General features: G+C 39.2%; 1 protein-coding gene across 1 annotated transcript in view; it reads right to left on the reverse strand.

Moving 5' to 3' along the window:
• The window catches only part of RAPH1 (Ras association (RalGDS/AF-6) and pleckstrin homology domains 1), a 92,687-nt gene extending 74,587 nt beyond the window's left edge, over positions 1–18,100 (reverse strand). Inside the window, exon 1 of the mRNA XM_068196070.1 lies at positions 18,062–18,100. The gene's annotated coding sequence lies outside the window, so the exon portion shown is untranslated. The remainder of the gene's footprint in view (positions 1–18,061) is intronic.
• Between the last annotated feature and the right edge of the window lie 2,090 nt (positions 18,101–20,190).

Raw genomic sequence — 20,190 nt, forward strand, 5'->3', positions numbered from 1 at the left:
GCTGGATGATGCTCTTAAGCCATGTCATATGGTTTTGGTTTAGGTAGTCCTGTGAGGAACAGAGAGTTGGACTCGATGATCCTTACTGGGTCCCTTCCAACTTGAGATAAACTGTGATTCTATGAATATCTCCTCTGGATGCAGCTACAACTGTGCAGTTTACTACTAAGTGCATGAAGTTAAAGCCACTTCAATTCCTTGTAGTCTGAACCATACATATTAACTAGCTGATAGAGGCTGCTTCTTCTGACAGCATAAGAAATATTCTGCAGCCTTCATACAAAAATGATTACATCATCACACTCGAGTTCATATTTGTATTAATGTTTGTATGTGGCTTCATTCAGATGAGCATCCACAATCAACTGGTACCACCAGCACCCAGCTGAATGCCTCTGAGTGCAGCAAGCAATGAGAAACGGGGTGACCAGCTTCAGGCAGAAGCAACAGAGCACCCTTCCTCCTACACTTCTTCACAGCCCTCCAGACTACGCCACGTGTTTTTGAACCCCTTACATGCCAGTAAAACTCCATCTGGTTTGAGGGGGAGTGGGGAAGTGGTGGTGGGGGGGGGGGGGAGCATGATAGATTAATGCTACAGTGTAATATTTTTAAAAAGAGCTAAATTCAAATTATTTCATAAGAATACTGGGATCACTCAGAATTCCAGGCAAGGAATAGTAAGGGCTCACAAAATTCTGTGACCAGAAAGTAGAAGTGCCAAACTAAGTCTCGAATAACTCAGGCAAAGTAAGAATTTTTTATCTTTTCATCACATTGCCAGAGGCAAGACTGCAAAATTCCTTTGGAATTACACTTTTAAAGTATCTTCTGCTACACCTTTACTTGGTGTAAAAAGTACTCACAAGAACCCTGCTACTCTGCTGTGCATCCCTAATACCTTAATTCTAAATTTTTTAATAGAACTCTAATTGCAACTACACCAAATTTTTGTTTTTCAGTGTTTGGAATTATTTTTCTCTTACAGAAAGATGAAGAAAGAGCCCTATATTCTGCTTTCTGGAAAAGGGAGAATGACTACTTTCCACTGTCCTTCTCCAGCAGAGACATATCTCTCTGGGATACTCTTAAAGTTTTCCTCATGCAAAAGGTATCTTAGAAATTTTTGGTTTCAAGAGGTATACCAAGCTCAGTAATCAAAGCCAACTGTACTCTTGGTATGGCTAGAATTCCTCATGATACTCTGCATAAACAGCTTGTTGCTGTTGAAATAATTTGGCTCTAAAGAGCATTGCAAAATATATATACTATATTTATTATTACTCTGTTATACAAGTCAGAGTCGAACACATTTCAAAAACTTTCAAGTAAGCAACAGTTTGTCAAAAAAGAAATGTTTCTGCTCTTTTTGCCATTACATCTTACTATCGGATCTCATTGAGGCTGAATCTTTCTTGAACTCAATAGGAAAATGGGAAGTTTGCAGGAAGTCTAAATAGATGACTTTTTAACTAGCCAGACATTTTATTCATCTTACCCTGATAGAAATGTAATGATATTACCAAGATATTGCTTAAACAACAAAAATTAACAAAACATAATACCTTTTACAGACACTGACACTACAAGGCTATTTAAAAAACTCAAAATTTTTGTAGATGTGTTATATTATTACTAACACACACTATTTCAGTTTTTCCTATAGAACATAAAAATTCATGTCCTCATATGAAAACAATTAGATAAAATTTCAAACATTAAAATTTAGTTAGAAAACCAGGGCTAAAAATGAGCTTAATACCATACTGCATACTTTGTTTGCATCATGCACCAGAGCCATGCCCCTTCCTAAGGCACATACAACCTCAGTTTACACCATTGGTGCAGCCAGGCTCAGTTCCTTTCCAAAATACTTAAGCCTGTGTCCGCAAGGCTGATCGCCAGTGCTGTCATTTCCTTCAGTGTAATTCGGAAAGCAGCAGGAAACATGGCTCACAACAAACGCAGGAATACCAGATATACACAAACAAACCAGAACCTACCGTCCACTCTGAGCCTGTTTCTGAAGCCTGGCCAAATCTGCAACTTAACCTTAGTGAACACCTCGCAGGATTAAGGGTATTCCGGTCATGAATTCTCACAGCTGAAGAGTTTTCTGCTATATAAAACCAGGACAAACTCTTATTCTAGACATACATTCTTTTGGCAGGACTATGGGAGGAGGTTATATCTAGCTCACAGAAAATTAGGTCACCCATTTTATAAGCAAATATAAACTGCATGTTGAAGTCTGTAAGCATTTAATAGATACTCTCACTCAACAGAAATTTGGAAGAGATTTATCACAAATTCTGCATAAAGTTAGAATAATTATACATGCAGGAGGAAGGAAGTTCATATTTATAATCTTAGTCAAACAAAACATTATATCATCTTAGCAGCTGTGTAAGAATTTGGCAAGCCTCTGAGTAAAGTTTTTTTCTGAACATCCCAAAAGAACAATTATTTTTGTTTCCTGGAACATATCATCTTTGGTATAAAGATCTCTCTAAGGATTGAGCCAGATGAATAAACTACAGAATACAACACTGAAAGTGGAATGTGTACCACAGTGACTATTTTTACTGCTAAAGCAGCTGAGTTGACCACACTGTATAAGGAATGCAATTTGTGACACGAGAAATGCTAATTATTTGGACCACATTCACATCTTCATAAGGACAAGGGCTGGCAAGAAAGAACTGATCTGGCATTAATTTGCTGTAGCCCAAATGAGGCACAAAGCAGCAAGAGTAGCTATTTAAAATGTAGGTGACAGTGATTAGTTAAAAAGCCATGTAACAATTAATCTCTTAATTCAGTACCACCTCAATATTTAAAATGAAAATAATTTCCTAGTTTTGTTTGTCTACTGCTCTATGAAAAAGCTTATGCAGATGCAGGAGTTTGTTCCACATCCCATTAGCCCACAGTCTCATTTCCTTGATTGCTAGCAGTACAGTGTGAAGTGCCTGGAAGATTTTTATAGTTTCATTTTTGTAGAAAAATTTTTACACTTGAATCTTAGCTCTCTATCTCACGCTGAATCAAATCAAAGCAGCAGCACCATGAAAGGATTTACAATGAAGCTTAAAAAAGAAGAATTATTTTGAGGCTTTTATCATTTTTCCATCTTCCTTCAGACCTTTAAATGCCCATTCAGGTCTAAGTCTTGCCAGCAGCTTCTTCCTATTACCTTTCAAAGGATTTATAAAGTTTTGCTGATAGCAGCTACAGCCTAGCATACTCTGAAGTGCCAGGTTGTTACAAATCAGAACAGGTTTAAAAGCCAAAAAATAAAAAGTAATTTTTGCCGAGTTATAAATTTCATTCTACAGGGAGTTTTCTGCACATTCTCCCTTCAACCCAACACATCTATCCAGTAAAAGTAGCTTACAACTACTAAAACATATAGCTGAATTCCTTGTGTATATTTATTTATGAGTAACTTATGCCAGGGTCCAGGTCCAGACTAAAGGTATGTTGCATTTGACAGTGCCACACATCTGTTTCCACCAGCAGGAGGGAAGCATCTGAAAATATTGGTGAGGGCCTTCATCCATCTTCACTCTTCAGAACTGGAGATGGTACTCCATCACAAAAATTTGGTATCTTGCATTGCTCATTTACATCTCAGCAAGCAGTTCCCTTACCAAGTCTAGAATACAGAAGAGGGATGGGTAGAAAACATGGTCCAGTTGCCAGAAATGAAGCTCTTTTGTCATATTTGCCATGACATTAATCTCCCCTCTTCTTCTATTCAGTAGTAGAAACAGAATTAAAACTAACAAAACCTTTTCGTTCCCAACTGTAAGAACAAACAAGGATCTTTTTAAAAAGCTGGAAAATTAGGGCAAGGTAGAACAGCTCTTCAACTGGTAAGACACATCAGTAAAGCCAAGAAACAATGAAATCTAATTTTTAAATGAGTAGTGTAACTTCAGTAAAACATGATCAGTGCTTTCTGATTTTACGTCTGGCATCTGAGAACACTTTCATCAATGCTTTTCAGGGAGACTTCTAGTAATGTGACAGGAATCGTGCCACATTAGACTTCAGATGTAAAACTTTAATGAGAAAAGATTTTTTCAGACCACAGCCTGCTAAAAGAAAGTTGGCTGTTTCTAGCATAAAGGAAGGAAGTTATGTTTGGGCCTTTAAAATAAAGTAATAGACGACCACAAGAGACACCTAGAAACAGATAAGACATTTGAATTTTCCTAGCACACAGGTGTATTAGGAAACAAGAGACTGAATGATATTACTTGTGACTCAGAGGCTGAAAAGATTTGACATAAGTCAAAGCAACAGTTTTTTAAATAGGTGACATGCTCACAAGCCATTTTATAAAAACATAAAAACATCCACATCATCTCAGTCAGGTATCTAGGCTCAAAAAGCAGAGTGCATTGTAGCCTCTATATGCATTTGTGCAGAATGGAAGATCAAGAAGTTAATGGCCAAATTGATTTTGCAGGCTGGGGTGGGACAAAAATCAGACTTAAAAGCAGATCAAGGACAACCCAAATATTTAATAAAGTACAAAGGAAAAGGTAGGTTTTTCTTATAAAAACCCTATGCTTTTTGACACTACTATGCAAAATATTTCAGATGCTGTATCCAAAATAACCTCAGGGTACAAATAATGAAAACAACCAAAAAAAATAGTTAACAATGTTATGAATAACACAGAAACCATCCAGAAGTTCAGTTCACAGGTCATGCTGTATAAAAATAAGATGAAAGATACTAATAAAACAGTTTAAAAAGTGACTAATTCCAACCTCGTCATCATGGTACTGGAGATTTCTTGATGCAAAGCTCCCATATAACTATAAATACTTCATCTCATAATCAAGTACAGAGTGAAGCAGGAAGACTCTCCTTCCCTGCATAAGAAAAAGGTTAAAACTAAACTATATGTAGAGCACAGTAGACAATCCAAACAACTTGTATATGCAAAGTCAGAGTCCAAGTTTCTCTACATAAATCTTCTGATTAATCTTAAGCAATTACAGTCTTTTTTTTTTTTTTTTTTTTGCAAGAGGAAGTGATAGCAGAAAGAAGAAAGTGTTAAGAAATCAAGAAAGGTTAGTGAACTTGGGACTGGACAGCATTACACACATACATTTAAATAATAATTTTACAAGTCAAAGACTGAAAGGAAGACCTCCACAGCTTTGTCTTTAAAAAGTCAAGAGACCACAAACACCAAAAAAACCCCAACCACAAGACTCTCCACCCCTCTACAAGTAAAGGAAAGCAAAATAAGTTAAGGCCACTTTCTTAGGAAAAAGAAAAACATGCCCAAAAATCAGTGGAATAAAGTTGGGAATGGTTTCCAGACACTGCTGTTGTTGCAATGCTAAACACTGCTGGTAGCATGGACCAAGAATGCATTCCTAGTACTCACTGCTATCATTTTCTAGCTGCAAATGTATTAAAAAGTTCATAAAGTCAGAAAAGAAAAAATCCTTTTATTTACACCAATATATTTTTTGCACACTTGCTCATAAACAGCACTAATAAAGAGGCACATAGTATTACCAACAAATTCCATTACTAGACTTCTCAGATACTTAAGCCCCACTAAAGTCTTTAAGACATAGTTAGATTTTAGGGTTGGTTTGGGCTTTTTTTTTTTTTTTACTGAAGTATTTATACACAAGGTAGATTTTATTGTGCTGGTGAAGCTGAAACAACTTCTGTTTTCATACAGCTGGATTTGACATTCAACTGAAAATGCTCCTTTGCATTTAACAGAAATCTTGCAACACACTTTGGAGGATGATACATAGAAATAGAATAGATAAGGAAGCAATTACCTGGGCAATTTCCCCATAATACTGAAGGAAGTCTTAAAAACAATTATATTTTACTAAACTCAGAGAAAGCCAAAGGTATGGATCATGTTGTTTTGCTGCCCCTTTATTGTTCAACAGAATTCTAGAATCTTAACCTCACATTCTGATACTGTCTGATGATACAGCAGTACAGCAAAAGCCTGACATAACTGTGACCAGTGAAAAGTTAGCGCAGTAACCACTCCTTGAAAGGCTGGCCATGAACAAACATGCACATGGCAATTTTAGTCAAGCAACTAGCCAAAACTCGTTATTTAACGGACAGTAGCTAGAACAATCAGCAGCAAATGACTCACCCATGAGGTGTTACTATGCTATAAGTATAATTTGCTCTGTCAGAGCTGCCAGTGGACTTTCATGCTTATTTATGGAACTGTCTGGCTGTGGTCCCATGGCAATACCACTGAGAATGCCTACCAGGAATCCATGCCTGACTGCCAGCACTGTTTCAATGGCACTGTCTCTTTCTACTTAGTGCAACCACTTACGAGCTCTGGAAACAAAACAGCTCAACCACAAGCCAGAGTGTGCCCCACAACATCATTCAAGAAGCAATACCTATAAAAACCAAATGGGATGCATCCTAAGACCTTGTTTGTTCCTGGTCTCAACTAGTAATCTGATGTCACAACCTTCTCTCCGAAGAAAACCACTAAAAGAGCAATACATCAGTGGAATCATTCACAGCCTTTGTGATAAGTAGTAAGGTCAATTCTAGCAGCACCTTTTTCCAGCTCTATTATTTCTAACAATTAAAAAAGCCTATTTTAAAAAAATCAGTCAAGTCACAGAAACCAAGTTCTCAGCCCCTTTTTCAATTCCTCTGCATCATCTAAGAACCCATCTCAGCTGAGGAGAATATGCACAAAGCACAGGACTAACACAGCTTATAAATACTATCCAACCTCCAACCGTGTGCATTTTGAGTTGGGGAATACCAAGACAAATATCCTGCCCAGTTCTCCGTGGACAGAATATCTCCTGTGGGACAGTTCTAGCCAACAACATCTAAGAGCATGCATACAAACATAAACCTGAGTGCAGGAAGGAAATGAGCACAGAAAAAAAGTACTTTTCTACCTATCCAGTTTCAAATCAAGAAGGATTTCAGAAGCAAACATTCCAAGATCAATTCCCAAAAAGAGGACAAGACAGCTACACAATTTTCAAAACTACATATTGTTTGCAACTCCACTAAAGAACTAGAAGACTAACTATAAGGAAAAAAAGATGAATGTAACTAGAGAGCAGAAAAAGTGTGTCAAAGATGACAAGGACAGCATTTAATCCATAATATAATGCTTCCTCTGTGGCAGACTTAACTTCCTCTTTTAAAATAGTGTCCTGTTCCTCAAGACACTATAAAAGCTCAGCAATACAGAGAGGGAACTAATCAATTTTTTACAGAATGCAAAGTCATGGATATTATTTCAGTACTTATTTTGATCCCCTTTGAAAAGTAATAGAGTTGGCTAGAATCATACTTTCTAAATGCAATCTATAAAATATACTGGCAGTACAGTGGCAATAAAAATATGAAAACTGCATAGTTATCTATCTGTATGCCATTAAATATCAGGCTTCTGTATGCACATCTAATGACAGAAAGATCATCACTATTTGCTACTGTTGAAATGCAAGCCTCAAACCATACATTCAAACTAGTTTCACATAGCTGCACAGATGATTCTTGATGCACACAGAACCAGACTGCTGCCACCCTCCCCAGGGAAATGTTACCCATCACATTATGGACGCAAGCAGAACTTCAGAAATTATGGCAGAAATATTAAGTAAACCAAGAGTGTCTTTTACTGGACCTTCAATTACCTCACAGAGTTGTGCTCTTAAGTTTAATAGACGACTCCATCACAGTATTACATCTCTCCACAATGAGTCATGCCAGGCAAAATTTTAAGTTTTCTTTTCAGAAAGTGAACTAATTCTATAATATTTAAAATAGTTAACCATCCACATATTCCAAATTCTACTAAAAAAACAAAACAACTTCATATTCTACTTACCACCATTTCAAACAATGGCTATTACTACACTCCAAAAACTTTGATACTTCACTATGAGTGTCTTGAAATAAACAGACATAATAAAAGGCAATGATTTATGATGCACAATATCCAGATACTAAATACTTAGTCATACTGCAAAAATAAGAAAAGCCCTACTTTTGAATATATGTTAGTTCAATATTCCTGCCAATAAGATTGCGTGAATCACGCTAAAATACCAAGAGTTTATCATAATCCAGAAGAAGTCATTTTAGGAATGAAGCAGCAGCTGCTGAATCTATCAGTAGGCTCTGCCTTCTCAAGTCTTACAGGCACTTCATAATATAGTGAAGGCATGCGCAGTTGTAAACTCAAATATTTAAATCTGCACTGCAAGGCAAAAAGAATGCAGACAACATAATGCCAGCTGCAATTTTTACATTTTCATAAGAGAACAACTGATCTTTTGTCTTGCTTTTCAACTCACTCTAAAATAGAAAAAAAAAGTACTTAGGCAGCTTTAACTAGAACAGTGTACTACACAAGACACATCAATATCTTGCAGCATTTTACATTGTTTCATCAGATGAAGCATATAGAAATGTTGTTCTCAAATGCTCACAGCCCGTCAAAAGTTGTATTATGAAGCATGCCAGATTAGCCTTATCTCAGAAAGTTAATAATGAGCACTATCACACACACATAAAAAAAATCTGGCTTCCTAGTTTCTGGTGATGTACATTCTAAACAGAAGGAAGACCATGTACCTTCAGGATTAGAAATTCAACCAGGTGGAAATTCAACCTCAGAAGAGGTTACATTAACTTATACAAAATAAAGACACTAGGTAGAGTGTTTGGAAGACATTGCTTTAAAGCACATTCTCCCGTTCTGCAAATACAGTCCTATTTTACTACTGGTTAATGCATCTTTTACACTAAAGTGTAAAAAGACAGAAGGCTGGCCCATGGTCACATTATACAGGACAAAAATTGTGTTGTCATCTTCAAAATTAGAAAGTATACACTTCACAACAACTACTGGAAAACATTAATCATCAGAAGTACTAAATAATGAGGAATAATTTAAAAAGTGAAAGATAATACCATAACTTGCCTTATCTAGTACACTCAGATCAGTCTTTAGGCCATAAAGCGAGCAACAACAGGTTCAATTCAAACTCTTCTCATGACAAGGATAGCAAAACAGCATGTACATTAAATCAAAGTAATTTGCATCAAGTGAATGTTTTTTTCCGTACACTATGTGTATTTTAAATCTAATGTCCACAAAAAGCTAACATACATTTAAATTATCTAGAAAAAAAACAAACACATAAAATCACTTCCTAAGCTTTCAGGCCTCAAAGTCTATCCAAGCTAACTTCCTATATGATACCTGTAAATGTATTAACTACCTGATCCTTGAGGAGAATGAAGACTGACACATCTCTGCAAAAAGAGAGGCACCCAAGTCATTAAAGTTCAAAAATGAAACACCACTGACGTTGAAAGTGCATAGTCTGAAAATACTTTATTTACTCTGTGCTGGACTTTCAACTTCAGAATACAGGCCAGTCATTCCAAAAATATTCCATTCCAGCTGATAAAAGTTAATTTAAGATTCGTTATACAGTAGTAATAACTAATCTCATGGGCTTTTCTTTCTCTTAACTTGTTGGTTTTGAGAACTTTCTGAAGTTTTTGCGCACATTCAAGCTGAACACATATAAACAGTATCAAAACAGAAAGTTTCATTCAAGCTAATTACAAGGACAGTGCTTTTGGAGGTTTGCTTTATTTTTAACTAGAACATCTCTGATTTTCACTAACTGGGATAGGAAGCACAAAAGGTTAAGCTGAATGCTGCACTATCAACTGAATGGCTGTTAACAGAGCATTCTTCATAAAGACACTGTATGTTTCACTTTAACAACTATGATGTGGGTATGTGGTTCCTCTTGAAAATTTCACTCGTTTGCCTGTTTCCATTTTCTGCTCTGCAAGCTGCCAGAAAGGAAAAAACACTCCCACTTTTCTCTGGGACCCTCCTCCTTCCCTGTAGTTGCTGAAAATGAGACTTCTTAATTTTGCTGTGCTTCTTAGAAAGTATCTCAGAGGTCTCTAATCCAGAACTGAACATTTCTTCATGAAAATAATTCTTTCCTTCTACAATAGGCAATAATTTATTTGTGGCAGTCACATCAATCTGACAAACAGCCTTTCAGTTCCACAGAACTGATCATGCCACTAAGTTACTTATTAATAGACACAACAGAGTAGAGGTGAAAGAAAAACTGATCTTCTCTTACCCAGCCTCAGAACTATTCTCCTGATCTGTGACATGCTCAGAGATGGATAAAGTTTCAGCCAGTATTATTGCTTTGCAAGGTTACTAGTGACTGAAAACTACTGACTTCCCTCCTCCACCCCTAACTGATAGATCTATTAGAAGACACAAGTACTATTGACTATACTCCAGAGTACCAGAAATGTGCACTGATACGGACCACTTGAAGAATGCTTCAGCAGGAACACAGCGTGCAACCACCCATGTTTCTGTCAAAGCCGCTCAGACCCACACATTCAAGTAGAAGGTCATGCTCTTGAGTTGTGCATTTAAGATCCAAGTGACAACTTCCTTCGAGAACAGAGATTTGTATGGCATTTTTATTTAAAGGCTTAGAACAACCTAATGAGATTTCTCACAATGGGGAGATTTTTTAAAATGCACTATAAACCACATTTGTGCTAAGTCTTTAGTCACCTCTGAAGTAGAATGATTACTGACATCTTGGAAGTCCAAACTTGCATAGGTGTATTAAAACAAATTCTAACAATGATTAACTCAATTTTAAGTGGTGAAACAAGTTCACAGTGATCTTTTTAGCAAGGAGCAGAGCAAGAAGCAAAATTAGTAGTAAGGTAAGGACAAGTAGGTGTTTAGCATGTTTGGGGATTTTGTGTGTGTTTTTCTTACATCTAGCCTCCAGTGATCTTTATATATACAAAATCAACTCAAGTATGGTTTAGTGGTGGACTTGGCAGTACTAAGTTAATGGTTGGACTCGATCTTAAAGGTCTTTTCCAACCTAAATGAGTCTATGATTCTATAAATAAAGACAGCCTGGAATGCTTGGCTTCTGGCATAGAATCAAAAATCCTATGCAAGATGCCTCATCACTATACAGGCATGAACCAGGCAAGTCAGGATGAAATCAAGAACAACCATACACGAGCAAGAAACTGCTGAGGAACAGCCAACAGTGCAATACCAAAGACTGAGGCTTTAAGTCCAGACACAATCCACAGGTACTGTACCTCCCACAGAACAACTGGGAGAAATCTCCCTGGGCAGCGAACACTGTCCTTGCTTCTGCGGGAATCTAGAGTAGATGTTGCATTTATTTTATATAGGGTGTCTTGTTCTTGTAGACACAGATTCTCAAAGTTAACACAATTTAAGAACTTCAGATCTTATCTTCATGTACTCTCTGGCAACAATATGAGAAAATCTGAGGGAATACTGTCATAGTCATAACAAAATGTTTTCACATTTGTTAGAGTACTTCTCTTCTTACCTAATTCTTCTTGTTCTAAATTATAAAAGAGTAGCAAGCATTGAGCTCAGACAAAAGTAGAAAAAATCCCATGGGATTAAAATTAAGACAATTAGTATGCAAGTAAAGTATTTCTGCAAAGCTAATAAGCTTCCCATGCCAATTTCACCTCTGGAAGATCACCATTAGGCTGCAAAAATCAGTCTTGTTCCTAAGATGCTTGAAAGCATGCTGAAAACTCACTATTTTCAATACTGAGCTAGAACCCATTCCAGTTTTGTAAAGCAGCTCATCTAAATAAGTATAGATAACATTAGTCATCTAGATATGAAAATGAAATTATTTACAAAATCATGGGGCAAAGTATTTCCTACAAAAAATTCTGAAAGCCTGGACCAATGCCTTTCCTATTTGTAAGATGCAAAGAGCAACCTGGAAAGGTGTTTGTCCTTATTTTTTTAAATTACTTTACATCCCAGAAGTAAAAGAACCTTGAATTCTGCAAAACAATATATAATCAGGGTCTAGGAAGATGTATAGAAGGATGTAGCTTCTCTTCTTTCAGCAGCTCCCAACACATCACTTCTTCAATTTTATCATTTTGGCACGCTGTGGATTATGCTGTTAACTGGATCACAGAATTTACATGGATTTAATATTGCCCGTCTCTGTTTTTTTTAATGAGAATTTTTAATGCACAATAATTTAGCAATCTCTAAAGCTACCTAAGGATAATTCTGTCAAGAAAAGTGTAAGGGGGGGAAAAAATTCTCTGGGCTCCATTGCTTCTCTTCTGCTCTTACTAATACCATCTCTTTAAGGGACCCACAAGAAAGGAAAAAAATAGCCCACTGAGTGAAACATACAGTTCTTCAGCTCTGTCAGAGATGCAAACAGGGACTATTCCAGGCTTAGCAAATGCATCTGTACAGAGATTAATTAACGAGTATATAAACAGCACATGAGGAACTTTACTTCTTTCAAAGAACCTGCACATTTGTTTTGCTAATGCTATCTTCTACAGCAACTCCAAGCCTGTAGCGACATCACATCTTCTCAATACTGGTGTACCACAAGGATCAATTCAGCAACTTCAGAGTTAAACATAAGAGTACCTCTCCAAATCTACAGGACCTTTGACAGAGAGAAAAATCTGTCAAACATAGTTTTAATATACTTTCCCAGTGATTAAACCAATCAAATCAGCATTTTAGACAGAGTATTTTACCTGGAACTATTTAAAAGAAATCCACAGACATCAAAAAAGCACTAGGCTTTTTTCATCACTGATTGAAACAATGCAGTTGAGCAAAACTGTCATAGTATAATGTCTAAACTGCAAGAAGAATAAATTTCTACATACACAAATAAGCCATATTATGAATTCTGTGTTGTAAAGTTAGCATTTTTCATATTATGCAGTGACTTACTCAACATACACTGTTGCACTTAGCAGGCAATTTAAGTACATATTTTGAAATGATTTAACTGTAAAGGCGACATCAGAGTTAGAATTCAACCATTTGAGATGGGACTATTTTATCATCAATGCTTGATACATACCCATTATTTGTACTTCTAACACTACTCAATGATACAGCCTTTAAAATACAATTTTACAAGCAGATAATGCACATTCGCCAATTACAGTTTAAGTAAGGTTCACAATTAAGTCTTTTGGACACTTCCGAAAACATTTTTCCTTTTACTATGACCAACTGGATTTCAGAAAACCAAGTATAAGTTTGCACAGAGTAATCCTTGACAAGTTTACACTACTTCCTGAAATAACCAGCAGAATTTTTCACAAGTCACTGATACACAACTGTTCAATAGCAGAAGTAGACACTACTAGCTCAACAACAGTTTTAGTTTGGGGGAGCAATTTTACCAGGCTTCTATAACCAAGTTCAAAAACTAAGACCATGATGACATAGAATAAACTACCTTCTCTGTGCTACAGATGGCTATTCTTAAAGCAGAAAAGTGGGAATGTGACTACAGAATTTGCATCGAGATGAAATCTACCCATGTATCAAGCAACAAGCTCTATTTGGAGCTTTTCTTCGGGGAGCAAACTGTTCCTTCCTACTGGAAAAGCCAAGAAGGCAATGATTAAAGTAACTACAAGAAGTAACTTACTGCATACCTTGACCGTGAGCACAGTAAAGTTCCACTTTTTTTAAAATTCACTTTAACCAGGACAAAAAGACAACAGGAATACCACAAGTCCTCCCACCTCAGCAAAACTGCTAAGGCTCTGGGAAAAGGGAAGGACAATGAGACAATCACAGCACCAGCAGCAGCCAAGGACCCTATGCCAGCAGTAGGCAGTGGACTTCAGCTCTCACTATCATATGAACAAAAGTTTCTGACAGGCCCTCTACAACCTCTCCTGAAGGTTTCTGAAGGGTGAAGTTATCAGAGAGGATGAAGGACGCCAATGAGATTCCCTCCAGCCCTTTTCTCTATGTGTATTCGAGACAGCATATTTTTCAAATCAGATCTACATTTGAGAAAAATGATCAGGTTCTATACTTAACTTCTCCAAGACTTTTTTACATGAAAGTCCAACACTGACACAAGTAATAAAACTTAGCAGTCACAAAACTGGAGAGTGATGCCACTTCTGGCTCCTGTTTCTTTCTAATCCTGATCTGCTAGAAATCAGCTAGTCTGCTGTAATGAACAGTAGAAAACAGTAAGGTGTTTGTATATGAACACAACTTGGCATTCGAAACACTTGACAGAGTACGCTCACACTGTACATGACCATTTCAGCAGATGTCAACTACAATAATTAGAACAACACAATGTTAACACTGCAATACGGGATGATAATTTGGATAATTTTCACAGAAGATAACCTACATGCAGTTTACCATTTATGCCATGCAAGATCAGTGCATTTTTACCAGCAACCTGAGTTCTTGAACACTATAATATTTACTTAAGTAAATATAACAGTTTTACTACTGTGAATAGTAATTCCCTTACCAGACTCTCTATAATATTTTTACGTAAGAACTTTCACCTTACACACTGGTGTCTTGAAAAGACCAAAGGCAATGAAGATTCAATAAACTTTTGAATATAATTTGTTAAAATTATTTATTTTTGAGACTAGAAATTCAGTAATGGTGAAAATTATGTCCTGTGACTATTTTTGTATCATCCCTGGACTTCCTTCCCCATCTCCAGGCCTCCCTCCCCTGACGCCCCATAAAATCCAACTAACTCATTATGATATAAGATGGCAACAAATTATTTTCCTAATATTTAACGTCAGGACAATTTCAAATCCTTATGTATGTCATCTTCCTCCGTAAAATACAAGTACAGCGGTACCTTCCGGACCAAGACATTTCAAGAGCTCTTCACTAAGAGATGGATTTTAAAAAACAAGTTCAACAAACAATCTATTTAACATCTTACACAAAACACTTCTGCTAAACCTGGACATAGAAAATAACTAAAACTCCTACTTGAAACAAAACAGAGAACTGACTTTAATTCACTAAAACATCAGAAAATATCAGTCAATATATCTGGATCAAGTTGCATAAAAATATTCTGCAGATACTTTTCTTAGTCTTTATAAATTTTCCTATATGAAGGATTAGAAGCAACCTCTATCATTATTGAATTTCAGTTCTTTCTCACAGGGACTAATTTGTTTACTTGGGTAATTATTACTAATTTCTAGTGTGAACACATAAAAACTAATACACCATTTTCAACGGACACTTTCTTAAAGTGATGATAACACTTGGAGATTAACAAGAAAAATTTAATTCCCTTGCTAATCTGAAGAAAAACTGTAAAGGGCAATTATAGTGCACGTTTCTTTACTGGCATTACCTAACCTAGTAGACATTCCTAAAGGTAGAAAACATTCAGTGTGTGTACTCACTCGCTATCTGTGACTGCCAATTATCAAAGGTATTTTTTGAATTCTTAAGAGGACTTACTCAATATGTCAACTTTTGTTTCATAATTTACATTTTCTGAAACAAAATTAACACTCCACATAGAAACAGGTTAAACCTGACTATTTAGCAGTCTGGTGTCATTTCAACTCCTAGCAATAAAACAGATGTGGATCACCTTTATATAAGGCTTGTTTATCTGACATTGCCTGATTCTGCTCTACACCAACACATTTTCTTCTAGCAATTGCAGAGAAAGAGTGTGAAACATGACCAAGTGGCTTATTGTTGGGGCCAGAAACAGAAATTGGACATTTCTGCCTTTGGTAAGTGTTTGTAACAAGTTCTAGATTTAATCAGCAGGATCCTCACTATGAACAGATGTTAATGGGAAGTTGTGAAGTACATTATTTCAGTTATTTTTGAAAATTCCATAATAAAACTATTGTTTAACACAACAGAAAAGGAAGACTGTGATTATTTTGCAACCTTTGGCTTCATTTCTAACACAAGTGATTTGGATTCTTCTTCTATTAAGAAGGTGATATAAATTACTTAATGGCCAAGATCTTCAGTACTATTCTTCCTAGTATTTACCCAGTTAGCTTAGTCACTCAGATTTAACTCTGTACCACTTTGACAGGTTTTTACTTCCCTCTCCAGCAGCTGAAAAACATTTGAAGAAGGAAGGCAAGTACGACCAGTAAAGATGAGACTAACACAGGATGAAGAGCTACAGTTTAAATCACAAAGAATTAACTTTTTCCAGCTAGAAAAGCCAGTTGATTCTATCGAAAAACTTAATGCTGAAGAAAGAGACAAAGGACCAAATTCAAATAAAGAAGCAACCCCTAAAGATTTGTGGTTTGGGGGAAACAAAGTTATACCAAAATATTCTGATAGCCAGAACTCTGTGACATCCTTCTGAAAAGCAATGCCTCTTAAAACCAACCCCAGCCAGCCCAGAGTTGGTTTAAAGTATTGTGTGAAACCTACAAAGGGCATCACAGCTGAAAGCAGTTTATGTCAATACACTACTCCACTGTACAAAAACTACTTTAAATTCAAACCTGAAGGCAGTAGTATCAAGATACTATGCAAGGAAGGAAGATTGAAGATTACATAAAATTTGTCAGTGTTCTCTTTCACATTATTTTTTATATTCTTTCTAGAAATTAACAGCCAGTACACTGTATTGCTTTCCTTAACTGTGGTTTATCTCTTACTAATACTCTTCTCACTGTCACCACATGCTGAGTCAGAGAATCAGTGGTAGAAGGATGCTTCATTGCATATCATCTGAGCATAAAAAATGAAGCCATTTTAAAGAAATCTCTATCTGAAAATGAAAACTGTACAAGGGCAATAAAAAATTACTTGGTGCTACTTACCTTTCTGTTGTATGAAAGCAAAAAGCTTCTGTAACATGGATTTCTGTATGGTAATTTGAGTATCACCCAGTGATACGAAAAATCACATACCAACTTAGGTGCAGAAAACCCCTTCTGTGTTCCACTATCCACCACACCCACCCAAGAATGATATCAGTGTATTAAATATGGATATGTCTAGATCTTTACAGATCTAATGTGGAAAGTATTTCCTAGATTATGACCTATACTTTTGTTCTTCAAAATTATTTATCAAGTAATTTTACCATTCCTCTATTTTAACAGGAAACTTCTCAGCAGAGAAAAGCTGATTAAAGACAATAAAATTGGAAGATCTGTTGTTCTAGACATATTGTTTCAATAAATATCTAGAATTAATCAATTAATTCTTCTTCTCTAAGGTATTTAACAAGCTAACCTATCCATGTCTGAAGGGCACTAGGCAGAACAGACAAAAAAGAGACAATTTGTTCAAAATGGAGTGGGTGTGATTCTACAGTCTCACAAAACATCTACCCATCACATGAATGGTAATGTAAAGATATTAGCCATATGAAATAGTTTACATTTGCCAAATGGAGTGTACCTGTAATCCACCAGTAAAAAATAAATTGCACTACACAGACCACTGTTCATCTCCTTCGAAACACTTACAGCCCAGTAAAAGTAAAAAATACTAGTAAAAATTATAAAATGCAGAGACAGTGTTCAAACACGTAGGTGGATTGTCTTCTGCCCCACAAGATAACAAATACAAAAGAAATACAATCTTCCAAAATGAACAGGTAAGTCAGTGGCTTCTTAAAACCACCAGCATTAGTGCAGGAGAAAAATAAGTATAGCCATATGAATTTTACAAGGTCATGTGACACTCGTGTATACATACAGACACTCCTCCTTTCCCTCCCACCGTCAATGATTTTCCCCATACAGAAATAATGATATACCATACTCCCAGTTTCATGAAAACCAACGCAGGCATCCAGCTTGCCTGGGAGGCTCTCTGCAAACCAGTCTGCCTTCAGTAGGTCGTAGGGCTAAGATTTCAGGTTTGGTGTTGCGTTTTTAACCCATCATTCCTTCTTGCACCGGGAACGAGGATTTGCGCGTTTTTTTTCCGCGGGTGGCAGCGCGCTCCTCGGCGATGCCTGCGCCGGGGACCCGACTGCCTGCGGCTGCACAGGGTGGAGACTCACCCAAGCTGACATTGTCTGGATGCCACACACTACATCCCTCGCGCATCCCCGGCTGACTTCCCAGCCTCTTCCGAGGCATGCCTCATTCGGGGAAAACCCGGGGGGCACACGCATACCAGAATCCTCCACCAGTCACCAGAGCCTCTCGAGAAAAAAGCACCCGATGGTGTCTGGGGCGTGGAGGGGCGCAGGGCATGCGGGCGGGCCGGTAAACGCGCACCCCTCCCGCACCCCTTCGCTCCGGCGCTCCCGCCCAGCCTCGGCGGTGGCTCGGGGGCCGAGGGGACGCGGCAGGAAACGCCACCCGCCGGTCTGCCACCGCCGCCCCCCAGAAAAGAGCGACACGAAGGCGGCTCCGCCACTCACCTCGCCCCGGCTCCGGGGGAAGCCCCGGCGGGCAGCGGCGACGCCCCACAGAACAGAGGGGCGAGGCGCCGGGTTCGCTCCCGCTCGATGCCGGCGGCGGCACCCGGGTCCTCTCCGCCCGCAGACCCCCTCTGTGGCTGCCGGTGCCGCTCCTCCTGCCTCCACTAATGGTGGCCGTCGATACCGGTTCCTTTCGCCGCTCCCTTCCTTTCCCGTTCCTTGTTTCCGCCGAGCGCGGAACCGCCTCCGCCCGGCGGCCGAGGCGCGTCCCTGCCCGGCAGCGGAGACGCCGCTCCCCACACTGCCGCTGCCGCCCCAGCACCGCCGCCGCTCCGGGCTCCCCCCGCCGCTCACTTCCGGCGCGCGGGCCGCGCCTCGCCCCGCCCTGCCGGGACCGGCGCCAGCCACGGGGGGCGGCGACGGACCCGCGCGACGGACCCGCGCGCCGGAGCGGCCGTTGGGCGCGCGGGCGGCCGTTGGGCGCGCGGGGGCGGCTGGCGCGCGCGGAGCCCATCGATCCCCGCGGAGCCGATCCGCCGGTGCCGATCCCCGCGGAGCCCATCGATCCCCGCGGAGCCGATCCGCCGGTGCCGATCCCCACGGAGCCCATCGATCCCCGCGGAGCCGATCCGCCGGTGCCGATCCCCGCGGAGCCCATCGATCCCCGCGGAGCCGATCCGCCGGTGCCGATCCCCGCGGAGCCCATCGATCCCCGCGGAGCCGGTCCCTGGCTGCCCATCGGTCCCTGCGGCGCCGTTGCCCGCTGAGCGGGTCCGCCCGCGCCGGGCGGTGGCCGGCGCGCTCTCGGCGGGCGCTGCCCGCGCTCCGGGCAGCTTGGGGTTGCGGTTCCGTCCGCAGGTAAAGGCGCTGCGGGACGTTCCCTGTTCCGATCACCGAAGGCTTCTGTTGTCAGCAAATTACCAAATCCTACCGAAATCCTCGGTCGTGTGTCCCGCTGACCCTGGGCCAGCCGCGGATCGCGCCGCCTCGGCTACGCTCTGCCCCGGCGGAGCGTTTGCCCGCGTCTCTCATCCTACCACAGCTTCAGGGCCGAGATCACAATTTTTAAAGTTATTTACAAAATGGAATAAAGGCTACTTGCTTGCTACTGCAGGTAGTGCTGTAGGAGGAGTTTACTGCCCTGGGGCTCCAAGCTGCAGCGCAGGAGAGGTGGCATGCACGCTGCCTTCTGCCGGGAGCGTGCTTCTCCCCTGTGCTACAACCGCTGTCTATTGTGACAGAACACAGGCGTGTTTTACATCAGCGTTTATCTAGTATTTGACAGGCACAAAACTTCAGTCAGTTAAAGCACAGTATTTTCCATAAATGTGAAAAATTATGCAAAATGACGCCTGTTGTTTTACTGCTGGAAGTACTAATTTAACAATAAGATTACAAGCTAGGTTAACAGCAACATGAAGATCTGTTTAAAATACAAGCTAGTACATGGAGAAAAATATTTTCATGTGTACATACAATTAAATAATTTGAAAAACAAAGTTCACCCATTTAATTCTAACATCTAAAATCTTTGCCATATAAATTCACCTTAACATGTAATCACTTAAAAATTCTGGACAACATAATAAAATGTTGCCAATTAACAACACCCCAGACAAGTTAAGATCAAAGTTATGGATGCAGAAATATATAAATTATCAATATGGAATAAAAATACATACATTCATCACCAAGAGACTACAGTAGTCTTCTGGAGTTGCAAATAAAATATTTTTAATCCAACCATTCCAAATTCTAGACTGCTACTGATACATTGCTTCACGGTTTGTGAAGTTCCACAATTAGGAGGTGTCTGGGCACACATTATTTAATAAAAGTGATAAGTACTTCAGTTTTCAGTGCTGTTCTGCACATGCAG

The sequence above is a fragment of the Anomalospiza imberbis genome, chromosome 7 (assembly GCF_031753505.1).
Source record: "Anomalospiza imberbis isolate Cuckoo-Finch-1a 21T00152 chromosome 7, ASM3175350v1, whole genome shotgun sequence".
NCBI classification, from domain to species: domain Eukaryota; kingdom Metazoa; phylum Chordata; class Aves; order Passeriformes; family Viduidae; genus Anomalospiza; species Anomalospiza imberbis.